General features: G+C 41.2%; 1 pseudogene; it reads right to left on the reverse strand.

Annotated features, from left to right (window-relative positions):
* Positions 1-5196: 5196 nt before the first annotated feature.
* On the reverse strand, positions 5197-7351 carry LOC121554230 (annotated as a pseudogene).
* Between the last annotated feature and the right edge of the window lie 12295 nt (positions 7352-19646).

Genomic DNA, 19646 nt, shown 5'->3' on the forward strand with positions numbered 1-19646 from the left:
CACACTGCTAAAACACTCGATCACTGCTTCCGGGATGGTTACAAATCCCTCCCCCGCCCTCCCTTCGGCAAATCAGATCACATCTCTATTTTGCACCTCCCTTCCTATAGGCAGAAACTCAAACAGGAAGTACCCGTGCTAAGGTCTATTCAACACTGGTCTGACCAATCGGAATCCATGCTTCAAGATTGTTTTGATCACGTGGACTGGGATATGTTCCGGGTAGCATCTGAGAATAATATTGACATCACACGGACACGGTGACTGAGTTGATCAGGAAGTGTATAGGAGATGTTCCCAGGGTGACTATTAAAACCTCCCTTAAACCAGAAACCATGGATAGATGGCAGCATTCGTGCAAAACTAAAAGCACAAACCACCGCATTTAACCATGGCAAGGTGACTGGGAATATGGTTGAATACAAACAGTGTAGTTATTCCCTCCGTAAGGCAATCAAACATGCAAGACAGTGGAGTCGCAATTCAACGGCTCAGATACGAGACCTATGTGGTAGGGTCTACAGACAATCAAGGATTACAAAGGGAAAACCAGCCTTGTCGCGGACACCGACGTCTTGCTTCCAGACAAGCTAAATAACTTCTTTGCCCGCTTTGAGGATAACAAAGTGCCACTGACGTGTCCCACTCCGAAGGACTGTGGGCTCTCGTTCTCCATGGCCAACGTGAATAAGACATTTAAGCGTGTTAACCCTCGCAAGGCTGCCGGTCCAGACGGCATCCCTAGCCGCGACCTCAGAGCATGCGCAGACCAGCTGGCTCGAGTGTTTACAGACATATTCAATCTCTCCCTATTCCACTCCGCTGTCCCCACTTGCTTCAAGATATTCACCATTGTTCCTGTACCCAAGAAAGCAAAGGTAACTGAACTAAAAGACTATCGCCCCATAGCACTCACTTCTGTCATCATGAAGTGCTTTGAGAGACTAGTTAAGGATCATATCACCTCTACCTTACCTGACACCCTAGACCACTTCAATGTGCTTATCGCCCCAATAGATCCACAGACATTGCAGTCGCCATCGCACTGCACACTGCCCTATCCCATCTGGACAAGAGAAATACCTACGTAAAAATGCTGTTCATTTCCTGTAGCTCAGCCTTCAACACCATAGTACCCTCCAAGCTCATCATTAAGCTCGGGGCCCTGGGTCTGAACCCCTCCCTTTGCAACAGGGTCCTGGACTTCCTGACGGGCCGCCTCCAGGTGATGAAGGTAGGAAACAACACCTCCACTTCACTGATTCTCAACACAGGGGCTTCACAAGGGTGCGTGGTCAGCCCCCTACTGTACTCCCTGTTCACCCATGACTGCGTGGCCACGCACGCCTCCAACTCGATCATCAAGTTTGCAGACGACACAACAGTAGTAGGCCTGATTACCAACAATGACGAGACAGCCTACAGGGAGGCGGTGAGGGCCCTGGCGGTGTGGTGCCAGGAAAATAACCTCTCCTTCAACGTCAACAAAACGAAGGAGCTGATCATGGACTTCAGGAAACAGCAGAGGGAGCACACCCCTATCCACATTGACGGGACCGCAGTGGAGAGGGTTGAAAGCTTCATCACTGACAATCTGAAATGGTCCACCCACACAGACAGTGTGGTGAAGAAGGCGCAACAGCGCCTTTTCAACCTTAGGAGGCTGAATATATTTGGCTTGGCCCCTTAGACCCTCAGAAACTTTTACAAATACAAAAATGAAAAAATCCTGTTGGGCTGTATCACCACCTGGTACAGCAACTGCACCGCCCGCAACCGCAGTGCTCTTCAGAGGGTGGTGCGGTCTACCCAACGCATCACCAGGGGCACACTGCCTGACCTCCAGGACACCTACAGCACCCGATGTCACAGGAAGGCCAAAAAGATCATCAAGGACATCAACCACCCGAGCCACAACCTGTTCACCCCGTTATCATCCAGAAGGCGAGGTCAGTACAGGTGCATCAAAGCTGGGAAAGAGAAACTGAAAAACAGCTTCTATCTCAAGGCCATCAGACTTTTAAATAGCCATCACTAGCCGGCTACCACCCGGTAACTCAACCCTGCACCTTAGAGGCTGCCCTATATACATAGACATGGAATCACTGGCCACTTTAACAATGGAACAGTAGTCACTTGAATAATATTTACATACTGCTTTACTCATCTCATATGTATATACTGTATTCTATTCTACTGTATTTTAGTCAATGCAATGCCGACATTGCTCGTCCTAATATTTGTACAGTTGAAGTCGGAAGTTTACATACACTTAGGTTGGAGTCATTAAAACTTGTTTTTCAACCACTCCACAAATTTCTTGTTAACAAACTATAGTTTTGTCAAGTCGGATAGGACATCTACTTAGTGCGTGTCACAAGTAATTTTTCCAACAATTGTTTACAGACAGATAATTTCACTTATAATTCACTGTATCACAATTCCAGTGGGTCAGAAATGTACATACACTAAGTTGACTGTGCCTTTAAACAGCTTGGAAAATTCCAGAAAATGATGTCATGGCGTTAGAAGCTTCTGATAGGCTAATTGATATAATTTGAGTCAATTGGAGGTGTACCTGTGGATGCATTTCAAGGATTACCTTCAACCTCAGTGCCTCTTTGCTTGACATTATGGGAAAATCAAAAGAAATCAGCTAAGACCTCAGAAAAAGAATTGTAGACCTCCACAAGTCTGGTTCATCCTTTGACGGAATTTCCAAATGCCTGAAGGTACCACGTTCATCTGTACAAACAATAGTACGCAATTATAAACACCATGGGACCACGCAGCTGTCATACCACTCAGGAAGGACACACGTTCTGTCTCCTAGAGATGAACGTACTTTGGTGCGAAAAGTGCAAATCAATCCCAGAACAACAGCAAATGACCTTGTGAAGATGCTGGAGGAAACAGGTACAAAAGTATCTATATCCACAGTAACAACGAGTCCTATATCGACATAACCTGAAAGGCTACTCAGCAAGGAAGAAGCCACTGATCCAAAACCTCCATAAAACCCAGAATACGGTTTGCAACTACACATGGGGACAAATATTGTACTTTTTGGAGATATGACCTCTGGTCTGTTGAAACAAAAATAGAACTGTTTGGCCATAACGACCATCATTGTGTTTGGAGAAAAAGGGGGATGCTTGCAAGCCAAAGAACACCATCCCAACCGTGAAGCACGGGGGTGGCAGCATCATGCTGTGGGGGGTGCTTTGCTGCAGGAGGGACTGGTGCACTTCACAAAATAGATGGCATCATGAGGAAGGAAAATTATGTGGATATATTGAAGCAACATCTCAAGACATCAGTCAGGAAGTTAAAGCTTGGTCGCAAATGGGTCTTCGAAATGGACAATGACCTCAAGCATACTTCCAAAGTTGTGGCAAAATGGCTTAAGGACAACAAAGTCAAGGTATTGGAGTGGCCATCACAAAGCCCTGACCTCAATCCTTTATAAAATGTGTGGGCAGAACTGAAAAGCGTTTGCGAGCAAGGAGGCCTACAAACCTGAATCAGTTACACCAGCTCTGTCAAGAGGAATCGGTCAAAATTCACCCGACTTATTGTGGCAAGCTTGTGGAAGGCTACCCGAAACGTTTGACCCAAGTTAAATAATTTAAAGGCAATACTACCAAATACTAATTGAGTGTATGTAAACTTCTGACCCACTGGGAATGTGATGAAATAAATTAAAACTGAAATAAATAATTCTCTCTACTATTGTTCTGACATTTCACATTCTTAAAATAGTGGTGATCTAACTGACCTAAAACAGGGATTTTTTACTAGGATTATATGTCAGGAATTGTGAAAAACGGAGTTTAAATGTATTTGGCTTAGGTGTATGTAAACTTCCTACTTCAACTGTATATATTTCTTAATTCCATTCTTTTACTTTTTAGATTACTGTATTGTTGTGAATTGTTAGATACTACCTCACTGTTGGAGCTAGGAACATAAGCACTTCGCTACACCCACAATAACATCTGCTAAATATGTGTATTTGACCAATAATATTTGATTTGATTTATTTGAGATCCCATCTTCTGACTGTCGAATTTGTATAGCGCCTCAATCATCACACATAACATTGCTGGCACTGCTATCATCCTCTTTTACCACTTCACCAAAACATTTAAAAACATTACTTTTACTTTTGTAGCCCTCCCTTCTCTATATTTTCAACTCACCTTTCTCAGCTTTTGTCTTATTGAATTAAACTTCGACAATGTTCCTATTGCCACCGTGGACTGATAACTTTTTCTGCCCAATCACAAAAGCATTATTTGGTGATTGGCTGTGTAGGCTATTTGGCATGTACAGATAAGCCCTAAAGTTTAGGCTCATGCACTAATACCAGATAGCCTAAAATAATCAGAATCAAAACCTCAATATAAAATGAATTTTTTTTAGGTATTGTTTCTCTTTATTCAACCCGACCGAGTTTGAGAAACCCTGTATTAGATGACAGCGTACTTTGAGCACCTCTGCAGCTATATCTGTCTCTAGCTCCTAGTATAGCGCTCCTTCTACGGCCACAGTGTAGAAAACCAAAAAAATGAAAAGTATTATATTAAAACTTTAATGTATTAATGCTAGTGATATTCATATAATAATAAAGGATAGGAGGATAATATCAAGTCAAGTCCTAGGCCTTCAGTGGCACAACAAGTGTGCGTGTGCTGTAAAGTGACACACTCATTGGTGATCTCCTCTCCCAATCACAAGGGTGAAGACACACCTTGTACTGTCGGTAAAGGGGAGGTACATTTGGACTATGAACGTATAGTATTGCAGCTTACTTACCACACCTATTCTAATAAACATGTCCTAAAGTGGAGTTGGTCTTGTTGTACTTTCCCCTCTAGCAAATCTTACACATGCAAAATAAAGAAATTAAACATGTATATTTTTTATTTTTTATTTTGTCTGGATTTTTAACATTATACACTCATAGTGTACATACAAACTAAACTGCCATTGATACAGAAAGGCAACAGTCAACAATACTGAATTATTGTTCAACAAAATGTAAAATGTCTTTAAAATGGGTTTTGACGCTGTCAGTAAAGATACATTTATTGAATTTATAGAAAGTGAACCACAAAATGATGCATTAGAATGACTGGAAGGGAAACTATAAAACATGATTCCCAGAGTGCCAGAGCCATACAATTCATATGGTTACTCTTTAGCTTTAGAGATGGCTTGCAGGAGTGATACGTAGCGTGCTCTTGGGTCCTCCATGCAACTAATGACCAATACCTCTGACTTTTTGGCCTTGCTATACACGTAAAAGTAAGGGTAGAGTTTCTCAGTGAAAGACTGGTTTGTGAAAGAGTAGATGTGAGATTTTTCATCCACGTCGTAGAAGGAGATCTGACCTCTCTTGCAGTCCACATAGATCCCTATTTCTCTAGGCCTGGGGTTCAGATAGAGTCTTAGAGGGGGAGAAGTGAACCTTATAATCAAATCCACTCTTCCCAAGTGCAAAGAACCCATGCTCTGAGTTAATTTGGACCACTTCCTTCCTGTTTACTGTTTCCTTGGCAACGCCTACATGCCAGTCATTTCTTAGGCCCACCTGAACCTCCCAGTAACGGTGTCCAGAGTTAATAACTTTATCTCCCAAGACCATGGTGTAGTTGTCAAACCTCTCTGGGTTGTTGGACACGACCTGGGCGGTTTTTGTGCCTTTGAGACGTTTGCCACCATCAGATAGACATAGCCATCGACTTGCTGTGTTCGAGTCCAGGGTGAAGTCCTCTGTCGAACAAAATTGAAAATATTATATTCACGGCTAATTACACTCAATGGTCTGATTTAAGGTAGTTGTTCAAGAAGGTATCATCTCACCTTTGAACCCTTTCATTCTCTTCAGTTCTGAAAAATGTATATAAGTTACTGATCAAGTTTCCCTTACATTCAGAAATTATTGAATAAGTTATTTTCAACATTTACACTACCAAAAACACAAAGCTTACCCATGCCTGTAAGTGTTTTCAATACACTCTTGAATATCTCCACTTGGTGGGACAAGGCTGTCCTCACTGTCCCAACACACAGATCAGAGTACACACAGAGCAGTCCTTGGTGAGTGGAGGGGCTCGTAGGGCCAGGTAAGTCTACAGTGAAGGAGATCAGAAAGCTATTAACATGAAGTTACGTATTGTAATCTTCTGACACATTGACATCAACCACAGAGTGATACTGGCCTGTAGGAAGTGGAGGTGGTCTTCTGTGTGTGAAAGCTGCTCCATCTCAGTGCTTCTTCTCTGTAGCTCAGTGATTTCCTGCTCCAGGTCATTGATGAGCCCTTCAGCCCTTTTCTCTGCTGCAGTCTGCATCGTCTCCATCACCTGCTTTAGATTGGATTGTCTTTCTTCAACCGAACGCAACAAATTGGTGAAGAGATTCTCACTGTTCTTAATCTCTTTGTTTGTACTTTTCTGATGTGATGGAAAGATGAGATTTACACAATATTGATTAATTGATTGAATTGTTATACCCATTTTCCCATTGATTACATTAATATAGTGTATTGCTGACATTTTATTTGTAAAATTATGACATTTCTAAAGACTTGCTCCACTGAGTGTTTGATTTCATCCACCTTCTTCTGTCTGGCCTGGACCGTCTTTTCAACCTCTGCTTTAGTGGCCGCAAGCTCACCCTATAGACAGACATTATTGAAATAAATCAACTTAATAAACAGTTTTTGCAGAAAAATAAAATGTTCAATGTGTGGTTTCACCTTACCTTCTGGTGTGCTCCCACATCTTCAACGTGCACAGTATCGTGAGACTTGTGGTCTGTCTCGGTGCACAAAACACACACACGTCTTGTCAGTCCTACAGAACATCTCCAGGAGTCTCTCGTGCTTTTTACACATCCTGTCCTCCAGGTTCTCCACAGGGTCGATCAGCTTGTGTCTCTTCAGATTCACCACTCTCTTATGAGGCTCCAGGTGAGTCTCACAGTAAGAGGTCAGACACACCAGGCAGGACTTCAGGGCCTTGAGCTTTATTGTAGAACAAACATCACAAGCAACCTCCCTAGGGGCAGCTAAGCATTCTGGTACATCACGTTTTCTTCTCTTGATATGCACAGAGATCTCTTCTACCACAGAGTTGGTGGAGACCTCTGGTCTCACGTAGAATTGTTTCTGACATTTCTGACACTGGCATATTTCACTGTTATCCCAGTGTCCACTAATACAGGCTTTGCAGAAGGTGTGGCCACAAGGAGTGGTAACTGGAATCGTGAACACATTCAAGCAGATAGAGCACAGGAACTGCTCTTCTGGCAGAAGGCGGCTGTCAACATTCAATGATGACATCTCTATGGTGGGAGATATGTTACTGTGATTAAATGATTATGGCTCTTGAATCATCCATATACTTTGAGTCCATATACATGTAGCCCATATAGCCTATTTTAAGTTGATACGAAATGACTTCAACGCAATTACTGTGAAAATACTGTAAAATACACATGTAAATATGTATAGAAAAAAAGTACATGCACAACTTTTTAAGCAGATCAAACTGAACTACACTGCAACCAAAGGCTTGTGCCTGTATCTTCAATAACAAGACTGGTCTCCATCCTGTTGAGAGTGGCTCACTGTACATGCATGTAACCCAACACTTCTTGACAATTAACCAAAACCTAAAGTTGAACATCAGTTTCTTTCACTTCATCGTACAAAAGTAAAAAGACAAAAAACTTAGGCCTACCTGTTTTGTATGTTTTCTTTAGCTAGATTTGTCACGGCTCACTTCTCAAACGCAGACAGAAATCATCAGGACAAGAAAGAAAACTCTAACACACACATACAGTACTCACTCACTAGAAGATACATGCTATTTCTATTAGAAGGGAGGAGGATGAGTATTTGAGAGGGAGGAGCTCAATTACATAATTTCACTGAAAATTAAACTTAGAACTCTCACTGGAAACGCATTTTTAGTTTGAGGTGTAGGATTTTCATACTTTATGATAACATAATCTCACACGACTTGGAGAAAAGACATACATAAATGTATTGTTGAAAATCTACAGTGGGGAAAAAAAGTATTTAGTCAGCCACCAATTGTGCAAGTTCTCCCACTTAAAAAGATGAGAGAGGCCTGTAATTTTCATCATAGGAACACGTCAACTATGACAGACAAATTGAGAAAAAAAATCCAGAAAATCACATTGTAGGATTTTTTATGAATTTATTTGCAAATTATGGTGGAAAATAAGTATTTGGTCACCTACAAACAAGCAAGATTTATGGCTCTCACAGACCTGTAACTTCTTATTTAAAAGGCTCCTCTGTCCTCCACTCGTTACCTGTATTAATGGCACCTGTTTGAACTTGTTATCAGTATAAAAGACACCTGTCCACAACCTCAAACAGTCACAATCCAAACTCCACTATGGCCAAGACCAAAGAGCTGTCAAAGGACACCAGAAACAAAATTGTAGACCTGCACCAGGCTGGGAAGTCTGAATCTGCATTAGGTAAGCAGCTTGGTTTGAAGAAATCAACTGTGGGAGCAATTATTAGGAAATGGAAGACATACAAAACCACTGATAATCTCCCTCGATCTGGGGCTCCACGCAAGATCTCACACCGTGGGGTCAAAATGATCACAAGAACGGTGAGCAACAATCCCAAAACCACACGGGGGGACCTAGTGAATGACCTGCAGAGAGCTGGGACCAAAGTAACAAAGCCTACCATCAGTAACACACTACGCCGCCAGGGACTCAAATCCTGCAGTGCAAGACGTGTCCCCCTGCTTAAGCCAGTACATGTCCAGGCCCGTCTGAAGTTTGCTAGAGTGCATTTGGATGATCCAGAAGAGGATTGGGAGAATGTCATATGGTCAGATGAAACCAAAATAGAACTTTTTGGTAAAAACTCAACTCGTCGTGTTTGGAGGACAAAGAATGGTGAGTTGCATCCAAAGAACACCATACCTACTGTGAAGCATGGGGTGGAAACATCATGCTTTGGGGCTGTTTTTCTGCAAAGGGACCAGGACGACTGATCCGTGTAAAGGAAAGAATGAATGGGGCCATGTATCGTGAGATTTTGAGTGAAAACGTCCTTCCATCATCAAGGGCATTGAAGATGAAACGTGGATGGGTCTTTCAGCATGACAATGATCCCAAACACACCGCCCGGGCAACGAAGGAGTGGCTTCGTAAGAAGAATTTCAAGGTCCTGGAGTGGCCTAGCCAGTCTCCAGATCTCAACCCCATAGAAAATCTTTGGAGGGAGTTGAAAGTCCGTGTTGCCCAGCAACAGCCCCAAAACATCACTGCTCTAGAGGAGATCTGCATGGAGGAATAGGCCAAAATACCAGCAACAGTGTGTGAAAACCTTGTGAAGACTTACAGAAAACGTTTGACCTGTGTCATTGCCAACAAAGGGTATATAACAAAGTATTGAGAAACTTTTGTTATTGACCAAATACTTATTTTCCACCATAATTTGCAAATAAATTCATTAAAAATCCTACAATGTGATTTTCTGGATTTTTTTTTCTCATTTTGTCTGTCATAGTTGACGTGTACCTATGATGAAAATTACAGGCCTCTCTGATCTTTTTAAGTGGGAGAACTTGCACAATTGGTGGCTGGCTAAATACTTTTTTCCCCCACTGTATGTCAATGTTTTCACATAGTATGCAGTACGCATCTGAGAGAATAGGTTGAATATGCAAATAGGCATAAAATGTTAAAGGAAAAGGCAGAGAAGAGTACTGTAATAATCATAGATACAATCAAGGCACGGCCACAGCAGGCCTGGGTTAAAATACTAGTTGATGCTGTTGGAGTTGTTCTTTCCTTGTTCACTGTCATCAATTGTACTTTCCCCTCCTGCAAATCTTACACATATAAAAATGTTTGAAAAATGTAAATACAGCAGAATTTCACACACACATTTGATGACAACATAACAACTTTATATATTCTTTAATTTGATAACTTTTACCATTGTTTGTTATGAGGAACCACATTCTATATACACATTTTATAGGATGTTATTACATCAGAGGAAACTAGTGAGGTGTGACAAGTCATTTCATTTTGTGTAATATTCAGGGGTTGAAAAAGTACCCAATTGTCATACTTGAGTAAAAGTAAAGATACCTTAATAGAAAATGACTAAAGTAAAAGTGAAAGTCACCCAGTAAAATACTACTTCAGTAAAAGTTTGTATTTGGTTTGAAATATACTTAAGTATCAAAAGTAAATGTAATTGTGAAAATATACTTAAGTATTGTTATGATGTCATTTCATAGTGTTGTGGGAACAAGGTTAAATCTAGTAGATAGGTGACTCTTGGTGCCGCAGATACCAAGGATTCCAGTATGTCGAGGGAGATTACTGGTGTTTATCTTAGAATGATTGATATATGTAATATACTGACTTGGGGTACAAGGTAATAACATCAAAGAAGGGAGTGCCCACTGATGGTTAACAGATGTTGTTGAAGAAACGTGTAACATGAAGTATATAAACTGAAAGGTTTTTCTTTGTTCAGTTAGTTCAGATGACAAGAGGCAAAGCACACGCCTTTTGTTAGATGAACCCGGTACCGTGTATCTATTAAATACTCTGTACTCCCCATATAATTTTTTAAGTATATTCTTGCATCCTGAATTACTTGATACCAGAGAAACTCATAATAACAAGTATCAAAAGTAAAAGTATAAATAGTTTCAAATTCCCTATATTAAGCATTATTTTCTAGTTTTTTATTTACGGATAGCCAGGTGCACCACTCCAACACACAGACATCATTTACAAAATGAAGCATGTGTTTAGTGAGTACGCCAGAGAAGAGGCAGTAGGGATGACCAGGGATGTTCTCTTGATAAGTGTGTGAATTAGACAATTTTCTTGTCATGCTAAGCATTCAAAATGTAACGAGTACTTTTGGGTGTCAGGGAAAATAAATGGAGTAAAAAGTACATAATTTTCTTTAGGAATATAGTGAGGTAAAAGTACAAGTTGTCAGAAAATAAAAATAGTAAAGTAAAGTACAGATACCCTAAAAAATTACTTAAGTAGGACTAATGAGTAATAATATCTAGCGTTTTATGGTGAATGTATCTTCACTTTGCGGTATTGGATAGAGTTCTCAAACTGTCTTCGTGCTTTTTTTTTCAATCGATGTAAATGACCAGCGACTAAGACTTATTTTTCATGCTGTAGATGTAAAAGTAAGGGTAAAGTTTCCCGGTAAAGGACAGGCCAAGGAATGAGTAGAGGTGTGACTTTGCCAGCACATCATAAAAAGACACCTGCCCTTTCTAGTAATCCACATACTGACTCTTCTTGGCATGGGGTTCAGATTGAGGGTGGTAGAGGGTGAAGAAAGAGCCTCATACCCCAAGTACAGGCTCTTTGACAGAACAAAGAGGCCATGCTGTGAATTATTTTTAACCGCCTTCTTCCGGTTGACGGTCCTTATGGCAACGCCGAGCTCCCACCTCCCACTCACACCCACCTGGACCTACCAGTAATGGCGTCCAGAGTTGAAGCCCTTCTCTCCTAAAACCGCTGAGTAGTAGTCAAACCTCTTTGGATTGTCAGACACCGTCTGGGCTGTTTTGGCGTACTTTATTCGCGTTCCGTCTTCAGAGAGCTGTAGCCAACGATTTGCAGTGTTGGGGTCCAGAGTGACTTCATCTGAGGAGCAGAAATATGGGCCAATAATTCAGTTAGATAACATTTGCAAACTTATAACACAATTACAGGGCAGATCATGGTTGTAAGTGAACATTAACTTTGTTATCATTCTCCTGTGAAATTAAAATGAATTATCACCTTTGAACTCTTGCATTCTCTTGAGTTCTGTTAGATTTTGGAAAATGCTTCTTCAATTTAAAAAAATATTGGTCAAAATGAATCTAACCTATTTCTGTAAGAACTTTTAGTTCTCCCCTTATGTTCTCCTCAATTTAAGACAACGCTCTCCTCAAAGTCCCCACTCCAGCGTGGTAATGTAACATGTTTTATTTTTGTCAGAACTTACCTTGCTGAGCTCAACTGAGCGTTTGATCTCCACCATCTTTGCATGTCTGTCCTGAATAATTTTCTGCACCTCTGCCTTAGCGGACCCAAGCTCAGCCTGTGGAAAATGCAATTAAATTATGCATGAAGGAAATTAAGAAGATGTCGAAAATAATTATAGAACATTTTTTAATAAAAATGTCTTACCTTTTGTTAACCTCCTCTTCAATGGGTACAGTATTGTGACACTTGTGGTCCGTCTCAGTATACAAAACACACACACATGTCTGGTCAGTTCTACAGAACATCTCCAGCGGACTCATTTATAAATGATTCGTAGGTACAAATCTGTGCATAAACCATGCTTGGGATCATTTCCAAGCAAAGTGGGAGATTTATCAATATAAATGTTTGCTTGAGAGTGTGCGTAAATGTACGCACCGCTATGACCATGCGTACACACAGTGCCAAGTGGTGGAATAAGGGAACTGCTTGTCAAGAGTAGAATGGGGAAAATATATGTTGAAAAGAGTAATAATTCAATGAGTTTTTGATTTAATTGTATTTCCATTGGGAATTAATTCAAAATATATTTGACATGCTATATAATTTTACCACATCAGTGCATTTGTTTACGATAATAATCGATATATAGTACAGTGATTTTTTTAATTAGAGGTACGTGTGAAAGTTAAGCCATTGTTGAAATACTATAAAAGACAGATAATGGGAAATCGAATGAGAGATGTCTGATCTTTCTCTGTTTGAAGATTTGGCACACGCTGCATTTCGCAGAGAGTGCGTTTTTAAATACAGATGGGACGTTTTCTGCAGAAAGTACAGATTGGCTTGTCAGATATCGTTTCCGAAAACCAATCAAATAGGCTTTTTGCGAGGATTTATGACCTACTTCCGGAAGGACAACCGTCTCTGCAGCACTCCACCAACCAGGCCTTTATGGTAGTGGCCAGACGGAAGCCACTCCTCAGTAAAAGGCACATGATAGCCTGCTTGGAGTTTGCCAAAAGTTGGCCCATATCTCTGCTCCTCAGATGAACAGGCCCTGTGTAGCTCAGTTGGTAGAGCATGGCGCTTGCAACGCCAGAGTTGTGGGTTCGTTTCCCATGGGGGGCCAGTATGAAAATGTATGCACTCACTAACAGTAAGTCGCTCTGGATAAGAGCGTCTGCTAAAAATGTAAAATTTACTTTAAAAAGGTAAACATATGCCATTTCAACCTGGTCTCAGAGCATTTCATATTATTCTGTACTTACAGCGCATTCGGAAAATATTCAGAACCCTTGACTTTTCCACATGTTGTTACGTTACAGCCTTATTCTAAAATGGATTTCAAAAATAAATTCCCCTCTTCAATCTACACACAATACCCCAAAATGACAATGCAAAAACTGTTTTCTTGAAATTTTAGCAGATGTATTAAAATAAAAAAACTGAAATATTACATTTACATAAGTATTCAGACCCTTTACTCAGTACTTTGTTGAAGCACTTTGGCAGTGATTACAGCCTCAAGTCTTCTTGGGTATGATGCTACAAGCTTGGCACACCTGTATTTGGGGACTTTCTCCCATTTTTCTCTGCAGATCCTCTCAAGCTCTGTCAGGTTGGATGGGGAGTGTCGCCGCACAGCTATTTTCAGGTCTCTCCAGAGATGGGTTCAAGTCCGGGCTCTGGCTGGGCCACTCAAGGACATTCAGAGACTTTTCCTGAAGCAAGTCCTGCATTGTCTTGGCTGTGTGCTTAGGGTCGTTGTCCTGCTGGAAGGTGAACCTTCGCCCAAGTCTGAGGTCCTGAGTGCTCTGGAGCAGGTTTTCATCAAGGATCTCTCTGTACTTTGCTCCGTTCATCCTTCCCTCGATCCTGCCTAGTCTCCCAGTCCCTGCCCCTGAAAAACATCCGCACAGCATGATGCTGCCACCACCATGCTTCACTTTAGGGATGGTGCCAGGTTTCCTCCAGACGTGACGCTTGGCATTCAGGCCAAAGAGTTCAATCTTGGTTTCATCAGACTAGAGAATCTTGTTTCTCATGGTCTGAGAGTTTTTTAGGTGCCTTTTAGCATACTCCAAGCGGGCTATCATGTGCCTTTTACTGAGGAGTGGCTTCCGTCTGGCCACTACCATAAAGGCCTGGTTGGTGGAGTGCTGCAGAGATGGTTGTCCTTCCGGAAGTTTGTCCCATCTCCACAGAGGAACCAATGAGCTCTATCAGAGTGACCATCGGGTTCTTGGTCACCTCCCTGACCAAGGCCCTTCTCCCCCCAATTGCTCAGTTTGGCCGGGTGGCCAGCTCTAGGAATAGTCTTGTTGGTTCCAACCTTCTTCCATTTAAGTATGATGGAGGCTGCTGTGTTCCTGGGGACCTTCAATGCTGCAGTAATTTTTTGGTACCCTTCCCCAGATCTGTGCCTCGACAAAACCCTGTCTCAACCTTATGGCATGGTTTTTGCTCTGACATGCATGGGACCTTATATAGACATTTGTGTGCCTTTCCAAATCATGTCCAATCAATTGAATTTACCACAAGTGGACTCCAATCAAGTTGTAGAAACATTTCAAGGATGATATATGGAAACAGGATGTACCTGAGCTCAATTTCGAGTCTCATAGCAAAGGATCTGAATACTTATGGAAATAAGGTATTTTTTGTAAAGAAAATCTAAAAACCTGTTTTCGCGTTGTCATTATGGGGTATTGTGTGAAGAATGATGAGGATTTGTTTTATTTAATCCATTTTAGAATAAGACTGTAACATAACAAAATGTGGAAAAAGGGAAGGGGTCTGAATACTTTCCGAATGCACTGTATATACTGTATTATTATTATTATTTATTTTAAAATATATTTTCCTTTATTATTTTTCCCGTAACCGTTTATTATTTTTTCCATACACCCACTCCTTTCGACAGACCCACTCGCCCGGTTGCCATATTAGGCTGCAGCTACTCATCTGTTGAAAAACAAAGCTGGATAGCTGATTTAACATTGTTTTTCCAACTTATAGGAGATGGACATACGGAAGAGTGAATTAAATGGTAGGAGGGACATCCCAGCTTCAAGTGGTGTCAGATTTCACATCCTGCTTCACACAGGCAAAATAGACATACTCCTGTGTCCATGAGAATCAGGGCTACCGCTCAATGCAAGCCATTTCGATCTATGGTGGCACAGATCGATTTATAAGAAAATATGTCGGTTGGACCCAATACCAGAACCACACAGATCCCCAAAACAGGCTGCCACCCTTTGGATTATGTTGGAACTGTACAGTGCGCGCAGCATGAAAAGCTGGACTTGAAATAAAGACAGCTCACCCTAACCTGATAGAAGATGGGAAAGCAGAATGCTGGATAGATGAAGCAACACAGAGACTGGTTGACTTTGATATTTTTTTTCTCCATACAAACCCTTACTGGGAGCAGTGCTTAATTTGTAGTGCATCTCTCAGTTTTGGACTGTTTAGTTCCGGAACCTATTTGGCCGGATACGGTACCTCTCGTGGCATGAAATATTATTGTCACTTTTTTCAATGTAAAAATTCAAATAAAAGCGATCAAATTTCATTCTAGTTGCCTCTTCGTTAATTCTCCTGCCCCCACAAAAAAACGTCATGTGAAAAAGTAGATTTTCAGCCCGGGCCTAATATTCTATGAGTTGATTTGTGTTGGACCGGCCCGGGTTTATGGTTTGCGCAACATTGTAACCTATGTTTGAGACCAACACGTGGCCGTGGCTGTGTGAGAAGCGCGCCAGTATCTCTCACATAACAACAATGAGATTCACTTTCTGTGATCTCTATCCATCTCTGCTCTGATAGACATGAGCCTGCAACTCTCATCTCTCCAGCGTTGCACTTCATCATTTATTTCCTTATAGAATCATAGCTGCGCGAAGGGTTCTGGAGGAACTGCAGCACCCCTGATACATTGAAATACATTTGCCAAAGTTATAGAATTACTGCTGTCTGTTCAGAAATAAATGAAATCATTCAGAATAGCCTACTACACCATGAGAAGGCCTATAAATTAGCCAAAGAGAATCAATAGTTTCTTTAAAAAAATTGCCTAGCTGTGGATTGTAGCCCAATATCAAGGAATAGCCTACAGTTGGGAACATGGGGCAAATCTGTCAATGAAAAAACAGCATGCAGGCAAAACAGGCCTTTCGCAATATTTAAAATACAATCAAGGGAAAACACAGGTTGGAACGCAAATGGCTCCTGCTGAAAAGAGACGACTATGCTGTAGGCTACCAAAATATTTGATAAACTTTCAAATATTGTTTTACAAGAGAGAGCGAGAGAGAGATGGAAAGTGGTGTTGGGGGAAAAAACATACAACATTATGAAATACATGTACACAAACAACAAGTGTGCGGTTAAAATAGGCAGGAAACACACATTTCTTTCCACAGAGCCATGGGGTGAGACAGGGATGCAGCTTAAGCCCCACCCTCTTCAACATATATATCAACAAATTGGCGAGGGCACTAGAACAGTCTGCAGCACCTGGCCTCACCCTACTAGAATATGAAGTCAAATGTCTACTGTTTGCTGATGATCTGGTGCTTCTGTCCCCAACCGAGGAGGGCGTACAGCAGCACCTAGATCTTCTGCACAGATTCTGTCTGACCTGGGCCCTGACAGTAAACCTCATTAAGACAAAAATAATGGTGTTCCAAAAAAGGTCCAGTTGCCAGGACCACAAATACAAATTCCATCTAGACACCGTTGCCCTAGAGCACACAAAAAACTATACATACCTCGGCCTAAACATCAGCGCCACAGGTAACTTCCACAAAGCTGTGAAAGATCTGAGAGAGAAGGCAAAAAGGGCCTTCTATGCCATCAAAAGGAACATAACATTTGACATACCAATTAGGATCTGGCTAAAAATACTTGAATCAGTTATAGAACCCATTGCCCTTTATGGTTGTGAGGTCTGGGGTCCGCTCACCAAACAAGAATTCACAAAATGAGACAAACACCAAATTGAGAGTCTGCATGCAGAATTCTGCAAAAAATATCCTCAGTGTAGAACGTAAAACACTAAATAATGCATGCAGAGCAGAATTAGGCCGATACCCGCTAATTATTAAAATCCAGAAAAGAGCCGTTAAATTCTACAACCACCTAAAAGGAAGCGATACCCAAACCTTCCATAACAAAGCCATCACCTACAGAGAGATTAACCTGGAGAAGAGTCCCCTAAGCAAGCTGGTCCTGGGGCTCTGTTCACAAACACAAACAGACCCCACAGAGCCCCAGGACAGCACCACAATTATACCCAACCAAATAATGAGAAAACAAAAAGATAATTACAAAAAAAGAAGAGCAAACTAGAATGCTATTTGGCCCTAAACAGAGAGTACACAGTGAAGAATGCCTGACCACTGTGACTGAACCAAACTTAAGGAAAGCTTTGACTATGTATTGACTCAGTGAGCATAGTCTTGCTACTGAGAAAGGCCGCCGTAGGCAAACCTGGCTCTCAAGAGAAGACACTTCCCACAAAATGAGGTGGAAACTGAGCTGCACTTCCTAACCTCCTGGCAACTGTATGACCATATTAGAGACAGATATTTCCCTCAGATTACACAGCCACAAAGAATTAGAAAACAAACCCAATTTTGATCAACTCACATATCTATTGGGTGAAATACCACAGTGTGCCATCACAGCAGCAAGATTTGTGACCTGTTGACACAAAAATAGGGCAACCAGTGAAGAACTAACACCATTGTAAATACAACCCATATTCATGTTTATTTATTTTCCCTTTTGTGCACATAATATGACATTTGAAATGTCTTTATTATTTTGGAACTTTTGTTTATTTCACTTTTGTTTATTAGCTATTTCACTTGCTTTGGCAATGTAAACATATGTTTCCCATGCCAATAAATCCCTTAAAGTGACATTGAATTTAATTAAGAGAGAGAGAGATATGCTTTTGGCACGAGCGCATCGGCCATCACCAGCGAGTGAATTGTGCATCATTGGGTGAGTCATTGAAACTGGAAAGCATTTTTAGGACTATAATTTCCTCATCATATTGTAGCCTACAATATGTCTCCACACACATAGGTCTAGGTTATTGATGGATTCAAGACAAGGTCGTTTTAATTTATCTCAGATTCCCAGTTTGTCAAAGTAGCCTGCCATTTCGATCATTTGTGCGGTATTAAAAAAGACTCTGCCAAATTCTCCAGTCATTTAAAATGACATAGAATTGCATGGAATGCGTTCATAAAAGGCCACATTTTTCCCGGACCCTAGGCTACAAAACAATATCCCCATGTGTGTAACTTCTGTAAGTGCCTCTACCCTACTGCTCTATGCTACGCAAATGCGATGATATACATGCAATGCTTTTTTTAAAAGGTGATTTGTTTTCTCATGCATTTTGGTACCTCAGAACTCCCCAGGTCAACCCCCTCTTGGCTCACTTTTTGTTCCGGCACCTCCGGATTTACAAATTAAGCACTGACTGGGAGGTGTGTGTCAGAGGAGGCTGGTGGGAGGAGCTATAGGAGGACGGGTTCATTATAATGGCTGGAATAGAATCAATGGAACAGAGTCAAACATGTTGTTTCCATATGTGTGCTGTGTTTGATACCATTCCATTGACTCCATTCCAGCCCATGCTCCTATAGCTCCTCCCACCAGCCTCCTCTGGTGAGTGTGGAGGAGAAGAAAGACTGGGCACTTGGTGTTACCAGGGCAACAGCTAACAGGAAGGGACAGTTGGTTCTCAGCCCTGCCAATGGCTTCTGGATAATCGGTCTGTCCAATTGGGACAGGCTTGAAGTCATGGATGAAGAAGAGCATGTCCTTTCCAAAGATATTCCAGAGAAAGTGGGTATCTATCTGGATCTTTCTCATGAGGAAAGGAAGGTGACTTTCAGCTCACTCATTTACCAATGGATCAAGTTATGAATATGATGTCCTCCCACTTTTCTCACCCTGGAACAATGATGCATATCCAATCACAAATGTATCCATTGTGATTACACAGGTTTAGAATAAACGTCAGACGGCATATTATAGCTAACATTGATGCTCTAACTGTTGACTTTATTTTATATCGCTTGATGTACAACTTCCTTCCTTTCTAGAGGACAAAAGCAGTACGGTTTCTATCATTGGATCTCTCTTCTCATCCTGTGAATTCTGTTAGTCACTTTTGATTTTGAGTTGTTATGCATAAACCTTCCACATGATGGTGGTATTAAAGCTATAGAGCGTTTTCTTTTTCAGCCTGACTTCAATATTGTACCTTTCAATTCCTTAATTGTAACATTTGCTGAACTAGTCCTAAATCAGTATAATTTCAGCTATAAAAAATGATTTCTATTTACATTCAAATTGGGCCTATATGAGATCACCCATGGCACCAAATTTGGCCCAATGGGCAATCCCATAGTGGTCCCATTAAATTATAAAATGACACAGTAATGTGGAAAGGTACATTCTAGCCAGTAGTATGTCGACAGAAATATGAAGGAATTGAATCTAATGAACGGTACACATGATGTGATCGATAATTCAATGGTTATGATTAATCACTCAAAATCACAGCATATTTCTCACAA

This window comes from Coregonus clupeaformis, chromosome 39 (assembly GCF_020615455.1).
Source record: "Coregonus clupeaformis isolate EN_2021a chromosome 39, ASM2061545v1, whole genome shotgun sequence".
NCBI classification, from domain to species: domain Eukaryota; kingdom Metazoa; phylum Chordata; class Actinopteri; order Salmoniformes; family Salmonidae; genus Coregonus; species Coregonus clupeaformis.